We start from the raw sequence: 25,099 nt of genomic DNA, 5'->3' as shown, positions 1-25,099 counted from the left end.
TCTGAGTTATTGTCAGGTGAAGAGAAATGGGATTCCTCTGGTAAGTATCCATTAATATTTGGGGAAAAAAATTTAAACAAGGATCCTCTTTGTCATTAAAGCATAGGAGATGATTTACATTTTTTTTGAACAAGTAGTTTGCTGTAATGACAGTTACCATCTTCCCTGTGGCTGGGTGGTAGTCTTGAGATATGTATATCATTTAATTCTCCCACCCATCTGTGAGACAAGCACCATTCCTTACCATTTTGCAGAATAGTACACTGAGGTGTTGAGATAAAAAATAACTTGGCCTTCATCCCATAGTTTTGCTTTTTTGTTTTTGGGGGAGTTTTTTGTTTGTTTGTTTTTGGTACCAGGGAGTGAACCCAGGGGCACTTAACCATTGAGCCACATCCCCAGCCCTTTTTTATATTTTATTAGAGTCAGGGTCTTGCTGAGTTGCTTAGGGCCTCACTAAGTTGCTGAGGCTGGGTTTGAGCTCACCATCCTTCTGAGCTCAGGAATTCAGCCTCCTGAGTCACTGGGATCACAGGCATGTGCCACTGTGCTAGGATCCTTAGTTACTTCTAACTCCCAATTTTAGGGACTGCTTGTCTGTTTTGGCAGATCTGGAGTCTCCTTTTAATTGGAAAGTTTGAAGAAAAGAGTTAATACAGAAAATTAAAAGTTATTAGAGATGATGCCTGAATTAAAGAAAAACAAAACAAAAACACCCTTGTAACAGCAAAGAGGAAATAGAATAGCTCAGGCTCAAGAGTTAGATGGACCTGGATTCTCCCATTTATTAATTGAGCATGTTGCTTACTTCTCCTGAGCTCTGATTTTCTAAGTTTAAAAATGGGAATAATCATATCCATCTCAGTGGTGCAGTTATGGATCAAATGAAACAAAGAAAACCTCAAACCAACGCCTGGAAGTGTAGGTGCAAAAATATTTTTTTACAGCCTTACCCTTTAATTTCTTCTACTTCTTCTGTATTAGCATGCAAAAGAATAGCTTGAGTATACAGTTTTGGCTGGCTCTCCTAGTTAGTACTTTATTCGGGTCAAAACTAGAAAGATATTGAGAACTCAAAAGTTTAAAGGTTTAATAGAAATAGAAACTCACATTCTTACCTTTAGATTCTTTTCTTCATTTGAAGTGAATATCAAATCAATTAATGCTATTAGGGCATAGAAATGAATATTAATAAATAGTAAATGGACCCTTGCCCACATTGGGCTCATATTCCAGTAGAAGAGACAAACAGGCTTTTACAATTCAACCAAATACAGCTTACTTACTATAATAAATGCCATTGGCACTGCATGGGGAAATTTAACAATTTTTTTGCAGGCCAGAGGCTTTCTAAGCTTTCTTCTGATGCAGCTAAAATTCAAAGGCCTCTGGGAACCAATGAAAAAAACTTCACTTCTAACTGTAATATAATTTCAAGGGGGAGAAATTCAGTGCATTTTACAAGGATAGGTCTCCCATTAGGTGTTCAAGATGTTGTTCTGATGTGCCACTGACACCTTCTCCAGGTACAAAAGAATATCTGCTGTGGGTACTTCCTGTGTCTGGATTTTAAGAACTTATAGTGAATCTGACATAACTTGCCTATTTACATATATGAATATGCCACAGTGAATCTCACCATAGTGTACATCCACAAGAAGTTAAGTTAAAAGAAAAGAAAAAAAAAAACAACTCTAGGTAAATAGCAGAAAGATCAGTAGAGGGAGGGGAAAAGGAGGTGGGGAAGGGGAAGGGAAGGATAGGTACTGAGGATTGAATTAGAACAAGATACATTTCCTGCATTTATAATTATGTCAAAATGGATTCTACTGTCATATATAACTTAAAAGAACCAATAAAAACATTTTTAAAAAGCTTACAACAGGAATAGACTAAAGACACATTTGATGTCCCATGAAAAAAGTGTTGTTCCGTTGATAAACATTTCTCAGTACTTTATGGTGAAATAGAATTCATGAGACCAGCAAGTGACTTCTTTCACTATTTATGAAGCGAGCATATTAAATATGACACAGACCAACTGGAATTGTGGATGGTATTTTGTGGAGTAGTGTCAAATATTGGGAGAGAGAGAGGTAAAATGTACTTGGGAGCCTCTTAGCTCTTAAATACCCTAATACCAAAAGTTTAAACACACTTTCATGATTCCTTTGTATGGAAAGCAGACAGAGGGGCTACTGTTGTAATTCTGCTGCTTCTAGCAATTCACCAGCAGACTACATCCTCAAACAGCGGATCCACAATGCAGCATATGCTTTGGTGAATCTAATAATCCTGCGAACTCCTTTGCTGCTGGGTTAGTAATCTACGTTGCTTGAACGATGAACTTTATAAAATTTGGAGCCTCATGAATCAGAAGGGAAAAAACAAAAGTGGACAGTTTTAACAATGATGGATGAGTTGCTAGGGAGTAAAATTAAATGGTTGATAATAATTGTGGTAGCTCACAAAGACTGATGTTATTTACAAAAGCTCCATTTTGCATGTAATCAGATGTCTATTCCCATGAGCTGGGTCATAATTCATATTCTACTTTAATGTTCGTGGAAAATGTGCTTCTCTCTGTGTATGTATTATTTTTAGGATGTTATGTTTCCTTGGTGCATACACAATGAGCCTGAAATCCTTTAGGAATGTGTTTAATTTGAAAGTTTTATCCTCTGGGTCTGGTTAATTCAAATACACTGCTAGGAACATTACTGTGGGCCCTGAAAGAATGTAGGCATGGCGAATTATGTGCACAAAGGCAGCCCCAACCAGTGTCACCCACCGACACTCACTGGGTAGAAGGCAGGGAGGGATTTTTCTTTCCAACTTTTTTCTGCACTTATTCATTTGATTTTCTACACTAATTCTTGATCTTAATAAGTTTGATTTAGAATGGATCCGCTTTCTCCTATTTTTAAACTCATAACAATTTCCGGTGGTTCTTCTGAATTAAAATTGTCTGCTCAGGGGCATTTACAGACTTGCGTCTTCAACTCTGTAGCTCCAGGGTGTCCTGTGTTCTCCCCTATATTTTTTCCTATTCTTGGTCACAAAGACAGTCTGAAACTCATTTTCATTTGTAGACACAGGGAAAGATCCCAAGAGTGCGAGGTAAGGACTCAAGGTCAACAGTTCTCAGAAATGAGCAGGGTCTGCCCCACTGCCTCTCATGGTTGAAGCACTGCAGGCCTGGGAGTTAGGCCTAGCAGCCCTTCAAGGGTCAAGAGGCTGTAAGTCCTGAAGGTCTTTTAGGAGGACATTTTCACAGTTTTGTGAGAAGCAGCTTTATACATGAGCACAGGCGTGTTTTATGATTTGAGAAGTTTGGGTAGTAATGACGTCTTGTCCTGGTGTACCTTGTTCTACCAAGGGAATGGCTGGGACATTCCAGAACATCCTGGAAGCTGGTGCGGGCTGGTCATTCTGTGTATGATGGGCCTTTGGAGTCACAGAGCATAGAAGCTTGGGTCCAAATCCTAGTTGCTTGATTTATTAGAGTTGAGATCTGAGCCTGGACTGACTTTGGAGGTCTTCAACACCACAAAGGTAGTTTAAGAACTACCTTTCCTTTCCCAACTATGTAATGCAAAAACAAAAGAAAACAAAACTGCAAGTGAATTAAAAGGTGCAACAAACTTCTGGTTTTTCCCTGGGTGAATGCTACTTGTATAATTTTTTTTTTTTTAATATTAGTTTGTTTGCCCCTTCTGTACTAGTATCTTTTTTTTTTTATTATTATTTTTATTTTATTTTATTTTATTGTAAACAAATGGGATACATGATACATGTTGTCTCTCTCTTTGTACATGGTGTACTAGTATCTTTAGATTAGGTTTTATGTAGAAACCCAACACATAAGGTTAAATTTTTCTCTCCTAGGGGCTGTGCATATTAAATAAGCACATGTGTGTCATGAACCCATTCAGTGCCCCGCGTGTAACCAACTCCCAACATGGGTCAATATTTTTTTTCATGACTCATCTTTTTTTGGCAATGTTCCTTTAAGAACTCTTTAGAGACTAGTTTAATGGTTCCCCAGTTCAGTATGACTGGGCATTCTGAATTGAGGTTGATCCAAGAAAGTATGAGAGGAACCTGGTTGTACATATCTGCACACAAATGGATCCTTTTTTTTTTTTTTTCCCCTCTGGGAGTTATTTACCAACAAAGATGGTAAATAACTCATCCCATGTCAAATCATAAAGAGGAAGGAGTCGGGTTTGGGATCACAAGGAATAAAAGTGCATCATTCGTAGAATTGTTTATGTTAGTGTCCACCCATACCAAGGGAAGCCCAAAATTTGCTTAGACAAAAATAACCAAAGCTCTTATCTGAACCATGTAGGCAACGAGCTGTAGGTGTGCCATCTCAGAGTTTCATAACCCATCCAGGGCAGCCCTACCTGTTCATGCCCTGCAAGTGTTGAGCATCTAGCCTTGTCCTTTCTTAGACATCACTTACTGCTAGAAGGACTGCTTCCTCTCTGCTTCTCTTTTCTGAGAAGCCAAAGTCAAGGATGCAAACTTGGGCTTATGTTCAAAATGCCTTAATCTTCTACCCTTGTCTGGACAGAAGAAGCTCAGATGGGATAGAGAAAGGAATCAACCAGTTAACTACCCAATATCCATTTCACTTAAAATTATGTATTCTTTGTCATAACATGTCTCAGTGGTTGTAATTGTACCCTGTTTTGAAATAGGAAAACACAAAAGTGCAGAGAAGTGTCATCTACACGGCAAGCTCTGAAGATGATTCCAACTCCTGGGTGCTCAGTGCTGAATTCCATACATCTAATTTTGGCTTTTGGTCACTATTAAGGCTTTGTGAAGTGGAATGCCAGAATTGTGCTCTGTGTTTGTTTATGCCTTGTAGCAGATTTCCCTTCCGCACAGTGTGTGTCTGTGGGCACCATGAACGGTAACTGGCATGAGTGCTTGCAAACAAAGATGGCACTCTGAATTTGTTTCTGTTTTTTGTCTTTGTTGTGCTGGGGATTGAACTCAGAGCTTCTCACGTGCTGGGCGAGTGCTCTGCTACTGAGCTACATCCCCAGCCCAGCACCCTGAAATTTGACCTCTTTTTGTAAAAGCATTGGGGGAAGTGGTGTGCCTATCAGGTCAAGTTCAGTGGGGCTTAACATGATCCAAATGTAACATCCTTCATCATCTTAGCAAATAATACAATTGCCATGCACATTTTCACTCATATGTGTTAGTCAACACACATTAATGAATATATGTGTATTATTAACGACCGCCAAATGGAGTCATTTTTTTGTCAGGCATTTTGTGTCACTCACTAATTCCAATCACCATGTAGGATAATTTCATTTGTTATCTTGATTTTACAGATAGAGAAACTGAGGCAACACAATGGTGAGCCAAGGTGAGGCAAGGAATAGGGATGTTGCCTTTCTTCCCTCCAAATCCTCATGTTCACCCCCTGAACAATGATACAAGATTCCAATCTGGTTTCGTTGGTACTTTGGAAAGGGACATTCTATAATAATGTCCAGCAGACACTTGGAAATGTGAATCTGGAGCTTTTGAGAGAAATTACCAATTCCTTTGACTATTAATAACACATGAGTGGTGGTAAAGGACATGGAGAGAAAAGAAAAGACAGAAGACAGTTAGTTAGACATGGTATATTCTGGGAGCCAGTGCAGGAATCAGAGAGGCTATTTGAGGAGAGGAAAAACAGCCAGGAACAAGCTATGCTGAGGAGGGGAAGGGACGAGAAGTAGGTTCAGAGTGATTGACAGGGCACCCCTGGGAAGCTCTATGGGAGGGCAGTCATCATCAGTGAAGTGAGGAAGATAAAAAGCAAGGGGCATGATGTCACAGAGTGGATCGTGAAGGACTCAAGTCACTGAATAGTTTACTCTTTTGAGAGGAGGACTGGGGAAGTTTTCAGGACAGGAGGATTGCTCCGTTTGCATCTCTTCCTTAGCCATTCTCACCTGGAACAACTTCTCCCTCTTCCGGGCATCAATAGCTGCCGTCATATGAACCAAACTATTTAGCACTAAGACTGAATCTTCCATTGTCCTCTAATTAGAGTGTAAGTCTTTTTTTTCTTAAGTTAGCTAACAGTAGTGTTTACTACATATTTGGTAATTGACTGACACATACCTCCAGGAATTACTGCACAAAATGGAGAAGGAACCCAGGGGAAGACATTTCTGTTTAAAGAAAGGGCATGATGAAGGACAGACATGGGGAAAATTCTGTCACTTTAAAATCTGGGAAGCAGAGCCTGAGAACAAATGGGGTTATCATGACAATGTTAGAAATTTGGGGCGAGTGATGCCGGCAATATCAATTTCAGAGGAGCAGCGCTGGCGCGGTGTGTAATATATTCCGCTGGGCATGTTCTGTGGAGCTGTGAAGCCAGTGCAATTCCTGTGCCTTGCAGCAACTGGGTCCTTTTGTATTAGAGAGCTTTGGAGATGTTAAGAGCATTTGGGGATCTTAGCAGAACTAAAAAAGATCCTTCCTTTCAGAGGGTGTATTAGATAAGATGGAAGAAAACTCAGAGGGGAATAGAATGGATAAGCTCTGTTTGCTTTAAGCCCGTCAGCCTGGACTCATAGGTCTAGATTTTGTCTTGGGCCATTTCAAGTACTTTTTCTTGCAAAAAGCACAGGGATTAACTGGTTCAGACATATGCACAATTAATATTTGTATTGGCATGTATAGATATACACCGGTATGTCTGTGTGTTTGTATATAAACCCACATTAAGTGTGCATACATATACATATACTCATGTATATACACATGTATGTATACACACATGCAAATATATGTGATACATGTGTTATATATTTACAACAGTACACATATTCTCACAACTTAGAGACAAGTGATAACTACATTTATGAAGAATTTTCTATACTTTTGAGATTGTTTGTACACTCTTTGTTCCTTCTTTTGATTCCCATAACAGTCCTGAATGTTAACAGGGGAAGAAAAGCTCCGTAAGTGGAGAAAATAAACTCACTGAAGCTCCACCTGTCCGAGTACATGGGGCAGGTCACAGCTAGAGCCAAACAGAGGCCCCAGGTTCTTCTGACTTTAAGCCTTCTATATTTTGCTGAGGATTCTGAGGGCAAGGTCCCTATCAGTTTGTGAAAATGCTGAATTATGGAGAATTATGGAGATATTCAACTTGATCACTTTTCTACTAAACACAGTGAAATATAATGGTCTAACAAAGTATCATATAGAAGAGTTCTTTCCAGGGATCTGTTGCAATAAATAGAAAACACAGTCAAATTGTTTTACCAGTTTTCTGTATTAACAATCCTTCTACGGGCTTGTAAAGGGCTTCTTCCATTCTGTGGGTTGAGTTTGCATGCTGTAATACTTTTAATGTTATTTATTTGCTTCAAAATTCCCTTTGCTCCTTGAATAAAGGTAAACTACTCTTCCACCCCTGTCTGAATGATCAACATGGAGAATTAGTGAAACTGGGATTCATTAGGTTTTATTGTAACACCAGTTAGGAAGTAATGCACATGTGTTTGTCTCCACAAAGGTTAGAAATGAAAATAAATGCAAAAGTATGCTTTCTGGCAAGTCATCATTTTTAATACGAAGACAGAAAGCATAAGACAGCTTTGTTTTGCCTTTTTTGGGGGCTTGTGGCTGATTTTTCTTTTCTTGCTTCCTGGTTTTTGCTAGAAAGAAACTTGTTCATTTCCCACCCACTCCACACCCCCTCCCCAGAGCTGAAATATCTGTCCAAGATCATCCTTTTAAGTGTTCAGTCTTAGAGAAGGGAGAAGAAAGGAACTGTGATTTAAAATATATATGTACATCCTTTTTTTAAGCTTGCAAACTGGGATTTCTAGACTCAATTTGTGTTCTTGAGACATTGGAGTCAAGTTTATATATAGTTTTTGATGTAGGACCTAATTAGGCTCTCAGCATATCTTAATACTTTCTGCTACATCTGCATTAAAGATAACATTGCATACATTTGCATTTCATTTACATAAAAAAGTTAGCCATGCTGTATGTAACAATCACTTTAACCAAATATCGTTGACAGCAAATATTTTGAATAAGCATGTGAAAATCCATGTCTATACAAAGCCTGTCCTGGATTCTGTTGTCTCTTCCACATTTGAAACTTATTTGTGTGTAACACACTTCTTCCAATGGCTCCTTACTATTAAATCAACAAATAAGGATATAGGAACCCAAGAGTCTGATGGAGTTGATAGATTCAGATTGGAAAAGAATGACTTAACTAGTATTCTCTGATGGTGTTTACAATTTTAACAATGATAATAATCAGTGGTGATAATGGTGTGATTTTCCTGATGTTTTATAGAAGAGGGGTAACCTTGGGATAAAAGTGTTCATTCATTTCTTTGTTCATTCATATGTAGTTAGATGAGTCTATATGGGGCAACCTTATTTCCAGGTCTCATTTAATGAATCTCGGGTTTATCTGGGCCATTTTACTTTAAAAATGAGCTTTTACCAGGGGACTCTTCCACCAGTGTCCTCAGAATGAACTGCTGCTTGCCTCATGCCCTGTGTCCATCAGGCATATTCCCATGTTTCAACCTGCTCGGTGGCCCACTTCCCCATTTTAGGACTGTTCTTTATCCCTGATGGCTCTCAAAACCTCTGGACAGGACAGATTCTCTCCCCCATCAACATCAGAAGATGATTGGCATAGCTTAAGATGTAGGCTCTTCTGTGATCGCGGGACCCAGAGCTCGTTTTGCAGAACATACTCCTTCCAAGGAATGTTCTTTAAAAACAGTGCTAACAGAACACATCTGGGAATTGTTACATACTTGAACCTCTCCTTGAAGTATGCAAATAGTAAAAATGGTGCTTAACTTTCTCTAACGTGGCATTTCCCAAACCTTTGGGAATACGGAAGCCTTGGTAGGATGTCCCCTGCTTACCTGGGGAGACTGTTTTCTTGCAGTGATTTTGAGGACTGGGAAAATGACCATTCTATGTTTAAGAACCACAAGAACAACAATGACAGCAACAGTGACACTGGTGGCTGGCATTTGCCGAGTACTTCTTGAATGCCTGGTACGATGGTCAGTGTTTTATTTATGTTAAATGTGTGAAGTAAAGTACCCTTGTTGGTTCTGTCTTAAAGATGTGAACACTGAGACCTGGAAAGGGTAAACAACTCACACTACATTGTGATGCTCATAAGCAAAAATGGTGACACTTGAACCCAGGTCAGTTCCTTGTTTATTGGACCATAAAGTCTGGTGTCCATGTTTCCAGGTTCTTCCTGCTAGCTCCTACAGTCATTTCTCAGATGTCATGGCTCAAGCCCTCTCACCCTCTTGGCCAGTTTGCCCCTGGATTATCCATAATCCACATAAACTGTATTTATGATATGAAAACAGACCCTCAGGTGGATTCTGAGAACCAAGGAGAAGAGCAAGGCCACTGCCTCCTTTGTTTTGCATCCTATGCTTCAATTCATGCAGCCTAACACTGCACTGGTTCTGCATGGGAACAGGCTCATTTTGTGCCATTTGGTACATACTCTTAGAATTGTTCAGTGTTCTCTTCTCATGTATGCAGCTGATTTTCAAAAACTGGCTTTAGTACCTGGGCACAGTGGCTCAAGTCTGTAATCCCAGTGGCTCAGGAGGCTGAGGCAGGAGGATCATGAGTTCAAATCCAGCCTTGGTAACTCAGCAAGGCACTTAGCAACTCAGTGAGACCCTGTCTTTAAATAAAATATAAAAAAAGGGCTGGGGTGGGGCTCAGTGGTTGAGCACCCCTAAATTCAATCTTCAGTACAAAAAAAAAAAAAAGAAAAGAAAAAACTGAACTTTGTGGTCTATAGTAAGTTACCCAGCCTCAGTTTTCTGGAGTATAAAATGGAGATAACAGCACAGTCCTTATAGAGCTGTGGTGGGCAACAGATTAGCCCCTACAGTCCTCACTATAGTGTCTGCTGTGTACTCGCTTCAGTCAATACAGACCAGTATCATCATCAGTGTACTGCTGGGAAATTCGAAATTGCAGTTGAGCAAAAAGTCTTTCTGCCAAACATTTTTCTGTGCATTTCAATGTAACTAATATTTCTTTACTTAAAAATTTTTGAATTAATATCTCAACTTATAAGAGCAGCTTTGTCAGTACATTTTAAATGATTCTTACAATGCTGATTTAGGCATTTTACATTTTGATATGCATTTTTAGCTGGTTTTCAAAGTTGCAAGACTCTAAGGGAAAAAAGCTAATCCTTAGTTGGCAGGAAAGTCCCTCCCCAAATCTTTGGATTAAAATAGAACCTGCCGCCAGGGCTTTCCTTGTCTTCTGTGATTGTGATCTGTCTCAGGCGGGAAGGCATCCAATACCTGTGCACGGCAAGTCCATTCTTTAGAGATAGAATTTGCAACTTTAATATTTATCGATAGGCACACTAATTCTCTTGATGATGGTAATTAATGAGGTGCTTATAACTTATTTTGCAGTAGTTTAACAAGCTTCAGGCTAGGGGGAGATCGGTGGTTGCTGTAAATGCTGAGAATCAAAGATGCTAGAGGAAAATGCAGAAAATGGAGCAGAAAAAATAAGGTTTCGGCTGATAAAATGTCTCTGATTAAAAACAATCTCAAAACAAACCTCTGTAAAGCAGAAGCCTTTAAAAATCAATGAGAGTTTTCTGAGGAGAAATCTCACCTCTTTTCCCATTCCTTCTCCCCTAACCATGCTGTTAATTTTGACCACCCATTTGTCTTTCTACCCCCTTGGCCTAGTCTATGCCAGCTGCATGAAGTGAAAAATTGATAGAAAAATGTAATTTGCTTCTTAAGTCTTAGATAGTTAACAGCTAAAACATTTTGTCACATTGGGTTTTGAATAATTGTGCCAAATCTACACTTAATTTTGCCTTAGACAGCTGGCCTTATGACTCTAGTTAACCTGTGTTTTCTCCTGTTCTTTCATCCTTTGGAAATGCGGTTCACAGAATACAAATTCGGAAAGGCATAAATTCTAACTCCTCAGAAGACAGGAATAGAAGTCAAAGTGACCTCGATAAATCAAAAGCAAGTTGAAGTTCAATAGGGACAAATGTAAGGTAGGATACTTATGTCCAATGAGTGGACGCCCACATTTTGAATTGGACACTATTGTGGTAGAAAGAAAAAGGTCTCGGTCAGGGACATGAGGACACTACACCTGTGGCCTTGTCTAAGGACCTACTGTGTGCCAGGCATCTTGCGTAAGTTCACTTACCTACAGATAGACTGTTGTGATCTGCAGGCACTCTCTAAGCTCCACATAATTTTTCCTTTCATTTTATAGATGTGCAAGCCGAGGTCGAGAGAGGTTAAATAATGTGCTCAAGTGTTCCGTTAGTCAATGATTTAACTGGTTTTGGACTGTGCTCTTTCCACTTGACCAAGAGCACTTCATTTCAGAGCTGTTATTTAAAAAGCCAACCCAGTTCTTGGCTGTATTAACTTAGATTTCACTTGAGAACTAGATAATAACCTTTCCAGTATACTATACATTAATTAAAATTTAAAAGAAAAATGAATAGGAGAAACTGGAGCAAGTCCAAAAATATCCCCCTAGGAAGAGAAATTGAAGATTGGCCTAATAGGAAAAAACTCAAGGTATTTGGGATTGCTTAGCTAGGAAGAGTGCGGCTATGGGGTGAGGGACACACTAATGGCCTATAAACATCTAAAAGGCAATAATAAAGATTTACATTTTACATAAATATTTGCAGTTTACTGAGCACTTCCAGGTCAGTAATCTTATTGATTTCTCACAATAGTCTTTTAGTACAGGAGTCAGCACACTTTCCATAAAGGGCTAGATAGTTAAGTATGTTTGACTTGGCAGTATGCTCTCTGTCACTCAGCTCTGATGTTGTAGTGTACCAAAGCACATGGGCAATTCACAGACAAACGGACACAACTGTAATCCGATCAAACTTTACTTACAAGATGAGATGGCAAACTGGATTTAGCTCATAGGCTCTAATAATGTTTATATGTGTTATTTTTGCCATGATACAGATGAAGACATTGAGACTTAGAAGGTTAAAGTGATTTGTCTAGAGCAGCTCAGTGAATGGCTCTGGAACTGGAATTTCATTTTTCTGCATCATAGTTGGATGTTCAATGCACTAGCTAGAAGGCATGTCACCAGAAAGATGTCAGGGCATTTTGTCATCCCAAGATGCTATTTGCCTATGATGAAAATTAAATCTGGAGCATACAAATCAAAAAACTGGATGACCACCTGGTGTAGTGGAGATGCTTGTCAAACACTTGAGAAGGGATACCTGGTCAGAAAACTTTTCTCTGCTCACCTGAAATTTTCCATTATTGAAGAGATTACTTAAGAGTCTTTCTGAGATATGCGCATTTCCTTTGAATGATCACACTCCTGGACCTAGGAGAGAGAATACATAAGGCAACTCACAAATTCATTTTTCTAGGTATCTTGTTGGAACTGATTTTTAGCTAACCAATAGGATGGAAGGGTGAAAAAGCAGGAGATAGAGTTTGGGGAGCTTGGGGTGGGGCAGAAGTTTGTCAGCAAAGCTTTTTGTACAACTTGGGTATCCTATAGGAACAAATGAGGAAAGGCTAATAGTATCAGCTAAATTTACTCTATCCATTAAACCACCTTCTAGCACATGTTCTACTTCCTGTGTTCGCATTATTTCTTTCAATCTTCCCAACAGTCCTGCAAGTGAGGTGCTTATTCTTGTCACATTTTGGAGGTAGGAAGATTGAGACACAAAGGCTCACAGTGAAAACAATGGAAGTGACATGAAAATCATGCTGTCCCTGATCTGCACCCTTTCTTTTTTTTTAAATATCTTTTATGTGTTGATAGACCTTTATTTTGTTCATTTATTTATATGTGGTGCTGAGAATCGAACCCAGTGCATCATGCATGCTAGGCAGGTGCTCTATCACTGAGCCACAAGCCCAGCCTGAAGGGCACCCTTTCTACTCAGCTCTGGGGAAGGGAAGCTCTATGCCACTGGGATGTCCCGGCTGATCTGTGCATTCCATGCTGTGGGCAGCAGAAGGTGTCTTCCCAGTCCTTTATGTCTCTTTGACAGAGATGGAAATTCGGGAAAGCTGTGGAGAAAACAAAGGGCAGGCTCTCTGGAACTGAAAGCATCATTCCTGGGGTGGTTCTGTAACATGAACTCCAGCTGAAGAATGTTTGCTCTTGTGTGCTAAAAGAATCCTTAAGTGGGTACTCAGAGCAAGCTTGGTTAAACCTACCCTGCTCGGGGTTAAACCCTCATAAATCAAAATAGCTCAAGTGACCCTAGTAAATGCCAGGTATCCAGAAATGGCTGGAGTAATTCAATCTGCTGTGTAAGTGTCAAGCAGCTAAGACTCTTTAAAAAAAAAAAAAAAAATGCGGCGTTCTTAGTCTCTCTCTCTCTCTCTCTCTCTCTCTCTCTCTCTCTCTCTCTCTCAGTGTGTGTGTGTGTGTGTGTGTGTGTGTGTGTGTGTGTGTGTGTATAAGCTTTTGGAAATATACTTTCAATGTTTTCCCAGTATCTCCCTTGGGAAAATAAAAGGAAATGCCACTTTTGTTTCCTGTTTAGATTATGGTTTTATTCCAAACCACTATTCTAACACATACTTAAAGTAGAGAAGATTTATGCATTTAAAAACAAACAACAAATGTGAAACTTTTGCTACTCAATTAGTCTTAATCAGTATTAGTTTTAGGTTATCATAATTAGAATTTCCTTCCTAGATGTCCACCCTTCTCTTAGAATTCAGTAACTTTAATATGTGTTGGAAGGGAAAGAAGGAGATTGAGTAATGAAAAAAAAATGGATCATTATAAAGGAAGAGAATGTTAATGATACAGATCCTGGGAGGAGAAGGAAGAGATGGAGATATGGGAAAGACATGGGAAGGATATGAAGCCAGAAGTGTGTGCACAGGGATGCAGAGGCAGAGATGAAAGTTGGATTTGGAGTCAGAAGATCTGGTCTAGTTCCTGGCTTTGTTCTTGCCTGCAGAACCCTTGACTTCTCACTTGACCTTCATCAGATTTCTTTCACATCATGTTGGAATAGTAGCATAAACCTTAACAAAATGTATAAGTGATGTGAAGTGGGTAAAGGTGCTTAGCTTAGACAACAAATATGCATAGAATGTGAGTGTCTTGAAGTTAACAGCAGAACGGAACCAAGGAACCAGACTCAGGGATATAAGTGGGAAGAGGAAGAAGATGCTCGGAGTGTAGATCCATGTGGGCGCTCCTAGCCAGCAGTCCTCACCTCCAGGTTCTGAAGGCAGAACCCTCTTGCTGTCCACCACACATAACATAGCACCACTAATTTTCACCAGAACCTTATAAACCAAGAATAGGGACAAGCAAGGATGTGTACAATCTTAGAGATGGATGCTGAGAGGGATAATTCTGCTTCTTCAGGGGCTACAACTCTGCTTGAAGTGTAGATTTTCTCCAGTGGCATTCAATTCAGGTTCCATGGTGCCCTGAAAAACCCTTTGTGGAAAAGCACCCCAGATTCTTTCAAATATAAGATTTTCCTCCCCAAAACTAGGGATTTTCATAAGCTAAGTTTACATTTAATTCTTCTCTTCCAGTGTCTCTTCTTTTTAATTCACCATCTGACAGAGAACAGTTAGTATATAACCCAAAGCATATGTGGGAGGCTTGTTCCTCTCTGCCTAAATATGAGTTTAATAAAAAGTAGCAGTTAAACATATGTTAAAAATGAAGCAGTACAGTTGGGGGCAAAGACTAAAAGGCAACACAACTGTTTATTAGTTGTGTTTTTCATTTTCATGTTCAGAGAATTTTAAGACCTGGACCCGGTTTCTTTGTTTTTAAGTTACAGCCAAGTCTGCGCAGTTATATATCCTGTTTTGGTTTTTATCTTCTACAGATAAACACTGGATTGGCAGTGTTGAAGCCCATGCCCAAAACTATGATCATCAATTAGCAAATTAATGAATTAAGATCCTGTATAAGTATCAATTGTCCAGGTTAATAATGTCAGGGCTAACAGCATGCTACCTCAAGAGAGAGATTTGGCATTACCTGTACAAGTCAGCTGAAGACAGTGTTAAGTGATTTTGTCTCCTGGATTGTGGTTCAAGATCTGGATTGAGGTCTCAACATAGTCAGAACCAATCAGATGCTTTCATTTGTTGCAGCTTTATTAAAACTGTCCATCCAACTTAAAGTCAGTGATTAGTCTGGCACTTATTCATGTGAATAAACAGTCCCTTAATTTGCCAATTGTTCTTGCTGCATCACAAGGATGAATCAAGTTAGAGACATCTTTCAACTTCGTGTAGCTGTTTAAGAACTGGATTGTAGCCAGGTATGGTGGCACATGCCTGTAATCCCAGTGGCTCAGGAGGTTGATGTAGTAGGATTGAGGGTTCAAAAGCCAGCCTCAGCAACTTAGTGAGGTCCTAAGCAACTCAGTGAGACCCTGTTTCTAAATAAGATACAAAAAAGGACTGGGAATGTGTTTCAGTGGTTAAGGAGTCCTGGGTTTAATCCTCAGTATCAAAACAAAAACAAAAACAAAACAACAACAACAGCAACAACAACAAAAAAGAAACAGGACTGTGCCCAAAATTGTGGCTTACGCTGGTCAGCCTGGCATTATGACAGAATCTCCGAGGCAGGCTAACTTTATAAAGCAAAGGTCTTACAGTTTTGAAGGTTCAAGGGCATGGAGCTGGCATTGGCTCAGGTATTCTGATGGCCTGGTTGCTGGCAGGGTCTCTAGGTGACACACAGCAACACATGACAAGAGACAAAGAGTGCATATGTCAATGTCTATGTGTCTGGTCTCTGCCCTTCTTAGAAAGCCACCAGGATTCAATCATGGGGGCACCACTCTAAGGACTTACCTAAGCCATTTAATCACTTCCCAAAGTCCTCACCTTCAAACACCATAATTTGATTATGTTTTCACATAACTTTGGTATTAAAGTCCTGTGTGAGGTTGGGTACAGGGACCGGGATGCCAAGGGACAAGTCATAGCATGTCTGTTCCTTTCATTGTGGTGAAACCAGGAGGGAAACCCTAAATTCTATTAGTATATGAATTCTTTTCTCTGTATTAATGACATCAGTGAATACTCTCCTTACCCATCCTTCCAAATGGGCAAGAGAGACAGCTTTAGGACAGAGAATGGGCTGAAGAACACGAAATTAATGGTCTTCCGAAGCTTTAAATACTCAAAGGGGTGAGTCATTAATAGCATATTACCTTCTTTCAGACTCATATTCTAATTTGCCACTCACAGCAGCCTTGTGCAGTAGAAGGCAAGGTGTCTGTTTTGAACTCCACTTTAAAGACAGAAACCTGGTCTCATCCAAAGGAACTGCTTCAAGTGGCAAGCTGCAGGACCCAGTTCTGTCTACCCTCATTTTTCTTATTTCAATGAGTGGGTACTTCCTGTTCCTGGAGTTTCCCTGGACTGGGTCAGCAGAGAAAGGAAAGGCAGTATGTGTATTCCTATAATTTTTCCTATCATTTATTTCTGAATCTCTTTCATTGAGTATGGACATGCAAGTTTCTAAATTATAAATTATACAGTGTACTTAGTTGTGGCGTCTTTGCCTAATTAGATCAATTAGAAGGCATCCAAAGGTGGTAAGTCAGATGTGGGCAAAGGGGAAGTCCTCCTGCATGACCTTCTGTTTCACAGAATTTCTTCCATTCTTATAAATAGTAGTAGAAAATTACCTGGGTTGGCTTCATAGCTTAGCTATTATGAACTGAACTGCTGTAAACATTGATGTGGCTGTGTCCCTGTAGTATGCTGTTTTTAAATCTTTTGGATATATACTGAGGAGTGGGATAGCTGGGTCAAATGGTGGTTCCATTCCTAGTTTTCTGAGGAACCTCTGTACTGCTTTCCAGAGCAGTTGCACCAATTTGCAGTCCCACCAGTAATGTATAAATGTACCCTTTTCCCCACAGCCTCACCAACATTTATTGTTGCTTGTATTCTTGAAAATTGCCATTCTGACTACAGTGAGATGAAATCTCAGTGTAGTTTGATTTGCATTTCTCTAATTGCTCAAGATGAACATTTTTTCCATACATTTGTTGGCCTTTGTATTTCTTCTGAGAAGTACCTGTTCAATTCCTTTTCCCATTTATTGATGGACTTAATTCACAATAGCTCAGCTATGGAGCCAACCTAGGTGCCCTTCAACAGAGGAATGAATAAAGAAAATGTGGTGTATATATACACAATGGAGTATTACTCAGCCATTAAGAAACTGATTTTACAACATTTGCAAGTAAATGAATGGACCTGGAGACTATCATGCTAAATGAAAAAGGCCAGTCCTAAAAAGACGAAGCTCCAGTTGAGTTCTTGTCCTGGCTTGAAATGAACATGCATTCTGTTTCATCCCTTCCTGCAGTCTTCAGTTTCCACCTCGTTTTTGCCTGCTGCTCTCTGGCAGTAAGGTCCATAAGCAGATCTATTGGTCAGACAAGTACTTTGACAAGCACTGTGAGTACTGGCATGTCATGTTACCTAGAGAACTTTCCAAACAAGTACCCAAAATTCATCTAATGTCTGAAGAGGAGTGGAGGAGAGATGGTGTTCAAGAGTCTAGGCTGGGTTCATTACATGATTCATGAGCCAGAACCCCATATTCTTCTCTTTAGACAACCTCTTCCAAAAGAGCAACAAAAATTAGGTATATCTGAAATCATCAATTAAATCTTTCATGAATTTAATGTTCGTATGTATATAAGGTAGTATTCAGTGAATGCTTGAAAAGTGTACAAATCATTCATCCGGACCTGTGCATGAGCTGTATTCTTCACAGCAGCAGAGTTCCGTTAAATGCAAGTGCAAGTAGGTTATTATAATGTGTTTATGCTAAAATTTCTTCTAGTTTTTCTCTTAATGTAAGTGCCTGTTTGACATTACCTGTTACCTTTGTTAAATAAAGTTTGTTGCATTTAAAGCAAAAAGACAAAGTTTCAATGTTTCCCTGATATGTGGAAGTTAACCCACAATAAGGGGGGAGAAGGGAAGAATGGATATTCAGTAGATTAGACAAAAGGGAATGAAGGGAAGGGTGGGAAAGTAGGAAAAGGAAAGACAATGCAGGAATCTCACCATCGTGCACACCCACAAGAATGGGATGCTAATTAGTATAAGATATATTCCATGCTTATGTAATTATGTCAAAATCAATTCTACTGTCATGTATAACTAAAAAAATGAAAATAAAAAAATTTTAAAAACAACAACAAAAAATTACTTGACTGTCGCTGTAAGTCACAGACTAGGGGCAGGAAACGGTTCTTCCTTTCCTTCTGTGAGTCAGACCTATTCCACCTATCAGGAATCAATCCAATGGCAGACAAGGCCCTGCTATTCAGAGCTGTCCTTACTCACTGCTGTCCCTACTCACTGCTGTCCCTGTGCTCTTGAGCACCCAGTTTCCTAGAAAGCCTATGACATCTGCACAGTGGGTACAGAAAGAGTGTGGTTGGGTCTTTTGAGAGGACTAAAGAAAATATATTCTTTAGCCCCTTAAGTCCAATAAAATAAATGTTAGGATTTCATGGAGGAAAAATATCCTTGGGATATAGCTGTCATGGGATATAAAATGCAAAAAAAAAAAAAAAAAAAAATCTTTTCGTTAACTTATTTTGTTCTTTTTTGTTTTGCGGTGCTGGGGATTGAACCCAGGGCCTTGTGCTTGCAAGGCAAGCACTCTACCAACTGAGCTATCTCCCCAGCCCACTTATCTTGTTCTTGAAAAAAATTATGGAATTCTTTATTGCTGTCTTGCATATGTATCTCTACAATTTGATATTTAAAGTTTTTATTATAAGCTATTTGTTTAATAATAAATAGTAAATAAACTACTTGTTTAATAGTAAAGGATATAATTTCAATCATCTTACAGATATTGTAATTTAAAATCAAAACTCTTCTATCACTTTTGAGATGTATTCAGTGACATCTAAGTACTATCTGGAGTGAATATTTGCCATCTTTTATTTTAAAAAAAATGCATGAGCCAGCTCTTCAACTTTAAAATAATTCACATCTTTTTTTTTCTTTGAACTTGTATTTCTATTGTTTTTCCTGTAGAATTTTATACTAATGTTATATATTGTTATGCTCAAAAGCTTTTATCCTTCTATCACAATCCTTTGCAATAAAAATGTGTATAAAAATTTAAATTCTAAAAGTCCTGTGACCATAAACTCTAGGTAGTAAAAACGTGGATTGATGTATCATTACAATGATTTTTAGTGCAAAGCTAATCAGAACAATGCAAATATATTCACTATATTAACATAATTATTAAACAAAAAACTGAAAACTTCTTGGTAATGCATTGTTTAATGAGATGAATGGGGCTTTTTTCTCCCAGAAGTTAACTTCCCCATGGATGAATACTACTTATTGCTGGGAGTTCCACCAGTTCTATCTCTAGCTTTAGTTTACATGATGTAAATGGTGAGAAGCATTGTCTACCTTTAATAAGATGGGAAATTTTGTTTAGAGCACTGTAATTTTTGTCTTTGAACTTATGAATAATATGCCCCAAACAACCAAACACTATCCCCAATATTTAGTAATCTCTCAATTGGAAAAATTGTGACGTCCTCTTCTGATTTTTTGGAAAGCAAAGAGCTGAAGACACCTGGCTTCTAAAATTACTTGTTAATCATTCATTGAAGTCATCTGCTTTCTCAATGTGGGTCCAAAGAAGTGTATCTCAAGGACTTCAAAATATGAAGAGACTAAATATTAAGCGTATTCTTCCACTTAGTGAGATGCTACGTCTACTTAAGAGTGTTGGTAATTTAGAAATATTGGTAATTCCAGTATCCCTTTGCTTGCCACACAGAATGTTTTATGTAATTATGATAAAAATACTTTTATCATGTCATTTAAATACATATTCATCAAACCTTGGATTTGCAGATTTAGCTCATTTAAGGCATAGAAAATATAACCTAATTGTCTTCATTATTTAATCAACCAGCCAAGTCAAATTTATTTTGTGTCAGAAAAAGTCTGATTTCATTTTTCAGTGAATACATTTTTCACTATAATAATATGCATTCCTGTGACAACCATATCGCTTTTGAATTTGAATTTTAACTTCTAATTTGACTAAGATGTAGCAAAATAAGGGTATGTATAAAAAATATATTTGGGGAAGTAGAGAGATTGTTCAATAAATTTTTGTAAAGCAAGTGGTTGGAACTTAATCTTAACCCACATATCAAATTGGCCTTTTCTGTGGCACTCCAGTGTCATTGGTAACCCTGGGACTTGCCAGGGGTGTGAGTTCTGTCCTTCTGCTACAAAGTGGAAAGATAGTTGCAAGGTGAATATACATGACACCTTGACTTAGGGAAGCTGAAATTCTGAAAACGAATTCCATTAAAACTGTGTTTATGTTCTTCAAGAAAATATGTTTGTTGACACTTGTAGGGTACACATTTTCATTGAAAACCACTGTAACAAAGAAAGAAAGAACTCCCCAAACCAAACTCAAACAGGGCTCAACTTGGAAACAGGAGAAATAGTCAGTTGTAGCCAGTGGGCACTGATAAGGCATCCTTCAGGCTGAATGTATTTCCCTTTCCCATTGTGTTAATGGTCTTCCCTAAGACAATGAAAATCATATAGAATGCATAGTCTAGAGAATGCCATTCCTGAAATTCAGGTATTCCAGAAGACTGGCAAAGAAAAAAAAAAGGAGAAATAGCATCTTAGCATCTACTGAGCACTGAGCACATATTCTGTGGAGGTGGTTTTCCATGTCTGGTCACATTTATTTTTCCCTGTACTATACAGAGTCAAGTGACCTTTCCCAGGGTACATAGTCAATAAGCAGCTATAACTGACTCCAGAGTCCATCCAAGATAAATTGCCCATTAGCTACTTTCTCCTCCTTTTTGACATTTCATAATTCCCCATGACTTAGAAAATAATCAGAGTCAAAATAACATCTCAAGAGCTCATTCCTTTTTTTCTTTTCTTTTTGGAATTGTAAAACAAATAGATGGTCTTGGAAATCATGAAAGATACAAAAAAATCACAAAGCAACAAACATCATCTCTAAGCTGGTCACTGAGAGATGACTGTGAACATTTTAGAGGATATATATTCATCTGGAAGGACATATGTACACAGCACACATATGTGCATAATGCATGCTCATGGCAGAGAGGGTAACTGGTTTAGACCAATCCATACCTGGGTTTAGATCTCCATTTTCTAGATTTACTGTTTCTTTATCTACAAAAAGACCATAATAATAGTACATACTTCACAGGGTTGTTATGAGTGTTGGATGATGCAAGCACCCTTAGATAAATGCTTAGGACACAGTCAGCATTGAGTGGATAGATGGATGCATAATGGCGATAGATAGATAGATAGATAGATAGATAGATAGATAGATAGATAGATAGATAGATAGATAGATAGATAGAAAGAAAGAAAGATAGATGGAGACCGATAGAGATATGTCAGATTTTATTTTATTTTTTGGTCAATAACATTTCCTAAACAGGTACCAACTTCATTAATCATGTACTGCTGCAAGCATGGCTAATAATCTCTGTTGTCTGAATGCAACACAATTAACTTACCCAATTGTCCCAGTGTTGGACAACAATTTGCAATTCTACACAATGCTGCGAGGAACATCTCACTGCATATGCCTGATATAGTAAAATGCCACAGGTGGAATTGCTGCACTAGACTCTACACATTCAAGGCACCTCCAACATGTTGCCTACTTTGACTCCACAAAGACTCTACCAATTTACATTCCAACTCTGAAGAGACAAGAGCATGCCCGTTTGCATAAACCCTCTCGTCAGCACTGGTATGTCTTTCTTTTTCATCTTTGCTAATTGGATAAGTTTGTAAAACTGCTACACATTTTAGTTTACATTTTTTTGATTACAAGTGAGGTTTGACATTCTTTCTAATTTCTTTAGAGTAAAAAAATTCTAGCAGTGAGAATGTGTGCAGGTGTTTTTTCTGCTCATATTGCCTAGTGTTATTTATTCTCAGTCCCATGTCTGTATCCACTTCTTTTCTGTAGGAGGCATACAATTAAAGTTCAGTTTTCTTACAATGAATGTGTATGCAGAAGAGTTTTAATCAATAACTGACAGAGGAAGTGGGGGTTCAGAGTGCCCTCCCAGGTCCCTGTGGATTCCTCTTCTTTGAATTTGGCCGTTGCTTCTCTGACAGGTCTACTTCTTAGCTCCGGGGACCTGGACCAGACAGGCCTCAGCCCTCACTTTGCCCAGTGTGTCTTGGGACTCTGGACACTGCAGAAATACATATGGCCTAGAGAATGCAAAGGTCACAAGATTATTTTTAGAAGGGAAAAATAAGACTCCGTTTAAGCTTAAGGAATTCTGTAATAAGATGGTCCTTCTTGCTGTGTTATTTGTATTCCAGGTTTCATCTTTCTCTTCTCTCTCTCTCTCTCTCTCTCTCTCTCTCTCTCTCGTAAATTATACTTTTCTATGACAAGAAGTAAGTTCTGTCAATAAAGAAAGCAAATGCATAACAAGGAATTTAAATAATAGAAGAAAATGTCCCAGACCTAGAAAATCTTCTTGTTCACAAATTGACAGAGTGAGAAGGATTTTTCTCACTTTGCAAAGACTTGAAACCTCATCTTGTCTGAAGTCCCTTCACTGTGGCATCTGAAATGTGTGACACAAGCTCCCTGCTGCTTGTCTTCATCCTCAAACTTTTATTTTTTGACCATGAGAATAGATTTCTCACTGAGAAAGTGACAGAGACAGAGTGAGGCAGGCAGCAGCAGCATCGCAGGCCTGTGCCTTCCCCCACTAGTCCTCTGGGTCCCACGACCCTCCCTTTGGGAAAAGTGCAGGGCCTCCTTGACTTTAGCCTCTGCTGGAGTGAAGCAGAACTATTAACTGCGCTTTTTTGCAGATTTCAGCCATTTCTTTCTTCTTCTAGAAGTAGTGTGGTGTAAAGATAATTTTTTTCTTAAAGTGGTTTCTGCTCTCCTGTGCCCTCACACACCCACCCACCTACACATGCCTGGCCTTGTTTTGCATTTTGTAGTTGAACTAAACTTTAAAACTCACTTGTTTAAATAAGTACTCAGGCCTCACACGGGCACAAGCCCACATGGTCTGTAGGACTGCAATAAGCATTTGAAGGCGCCAAAGATAAATCTAGTTTGTCTTTGAATTTCAGAAGTTTGCATCTCCCAGCTGGAATCCTCGAGTGGGCCTGCATTCATATACATTCAATACAAGCATCAACAGGATCCTAATTAATGAGTTTGTTCATTCTTCTTGCCAGCTGGGGACAAAAAGCATTGTTTGGTCCCTAGCCATTATGTGTGTGAATTTGGAATCCCCAGATTTCAAATCACTAGATCAGCAGATTATATAGGCTCTTCTGTCTCTCAAGATGTCTAAAAGTTGTAGACATTTTCTTATGATGAAATGATCGGGGGCGACATTTTCCCCCCTTGTCAGGCTACATATTATACAACCTATCTTAATGGATGCACAAATTGATAGATGGCTAGATGGTTGTGTCCTTGTGTTTTCAAGCACCTTCCGGAAAGTTAGTTTTGTGACATTGGTAAGTTCAAGTTATTTATATTCCCTGGCTGGGTGCATCTAATAACTCCTCTTCAAATTGGAGCATCAGCTCCGTGGATGAAAGGATCCCTTTGCACAGTTTACACCCTAAAGCAGCATCATTCATGAGAATGATTTGCCTGCAGAAATTAGTTCTCTGACTGGCTGATGCTTTGGATAAACTAAGAAGCGGGCTGGCTAGTTCCTCATTTAGAGGTAGGCAGCCTTCACAAATGCCAAGGTATTTTTTCAATGTGCTACAAGCCCTTTAATCTCTGTATGGCATTGTTTTAGCACTGTGTAAGTCTCCTCAAAGCCCAAGATTAAATTAGGAGAAATCCCCCTGCTGCTTCTATTGAATTGAGTTAATATAATGAGTTTATTGTTAAATTAAACAAAATGAAACTTGCCATGTGGAAGAAATATGGCTGATATCACAGTGGGATGTTTTTTCCTTCCTACCTTCTTTCTGTGCTGCTCGGAGGTGGTTTATTGAATCCACAGCTACAACTCCAGCACACTGACTCCACGTCCCTGGGGAGATGAAAGCTGACAGTTAAGGCTGGCATGTGAAGCAGAAAGGAACTTAAACCTCTTGGGTGGTAAGAGGCAGTGAGCCCTCCTGTGACCAGCCCCTGCTTCACAGATGCAGGTGCTACTGCAAAAAGGACAGGGTCTGTTTCCTTCTCACGGCTCCTATTAAAAGACAGGGGTGGTGGGCTGGGGGTGTGACTCAGTAGCAGAGCTTTTGCCTAGCATGTGAGACCTGGGGTTCAAGCCCCAGGACCACACAAGCAAACAAACACAAGATAAGGATACAGCCAGCTGAGCCACCTGAAGAGTCTCAGAGAAAGGTACTTAGGCAGCTGCCAACTGCCCTCCTGTTCGTCAGTGCCTGAGCAGATTACATCTGCTTGATGTTTGCCATCTTCACTAGATGCTACCCCATGCTCTGTCCTCTTGGCCATGTGACCAATTCGGCCCAGATCTTTGCAGGGTCTTTCTTGTCATTGTCTCCTTGGTTTAAAAGTCACTGCCTCAGAGAGTTCTCTTTTTTCCTGTGCCACATAGAAGTAGCCTCTCCGTCACTCCCTGTCGTATTCCCTGAGTTTATTTTTGTCATATTTCATACTACCAAATGCTGCTTCATCATTGGCGTGGGTTTTTATAGCTGCTCACTCCTCTTTCTAGAAAATAAACTCTGTCAGAGCAAGTCTCATGTTGGCTTCTCCCCCCGGATCCCACGATATCCAGAGCAGAGCAAGAGCTCGGTAGATGCCTGTGAAGGAGCTACTGCTCTGTCCTCCTGTGGAAACCTGGGCAGGCTTCTTGACTCCTCTGAATGTTGGACTGTTTGCCTGTGACAGCGGAGATAGTAAATACTGTCTCAGGGTGGCACTGTGAGAGTTAAACCTTCTGTAAGTAAACTAGTCTACCACA

The 25,099-nt window shown here is 39.3% G+C and overlaps 1 protein-coding gene and 1 pseudogene across 2 annotated transcripts in view; both read left to right on the top strand.

Annotated features, from left to right (window-relative positions):
* Positions 1 to 25,099, top strand: part of RORA (RAR related orphan receptor A) — a 675,763-nt gene that overhangs the window by 188,427 nt on the left and 462,237 nt on the right. The window lies entirely within an intron of this gene.
* On the top strand, positions 17,420 to 18,702 carry LOC306655092 (cyclin-dependent kinases regulatory subunit 2-like; annotated as a pseudogene). The gene has a single exon. The product of its transcript is annotated as a cyclin-dependent kinases regulatory subunit 2-like (transcript).

Source organism: Sciurus vulgaris (genome assembly GCF_902686455.1).
Source record: "Sciurus vulgaris genome assembly, chromosome: 2".
Classification (NCBI taxonomy): domain Eukaryota; kingdom Metazoa; phylum Chordata; class Mammalia; order Rodentia; family Sciuridae; genus Sciurus; species Sciurus vulgaris.
This window is presented reverse-complemented; position numbering and strand designations above follow the sequence as displayed.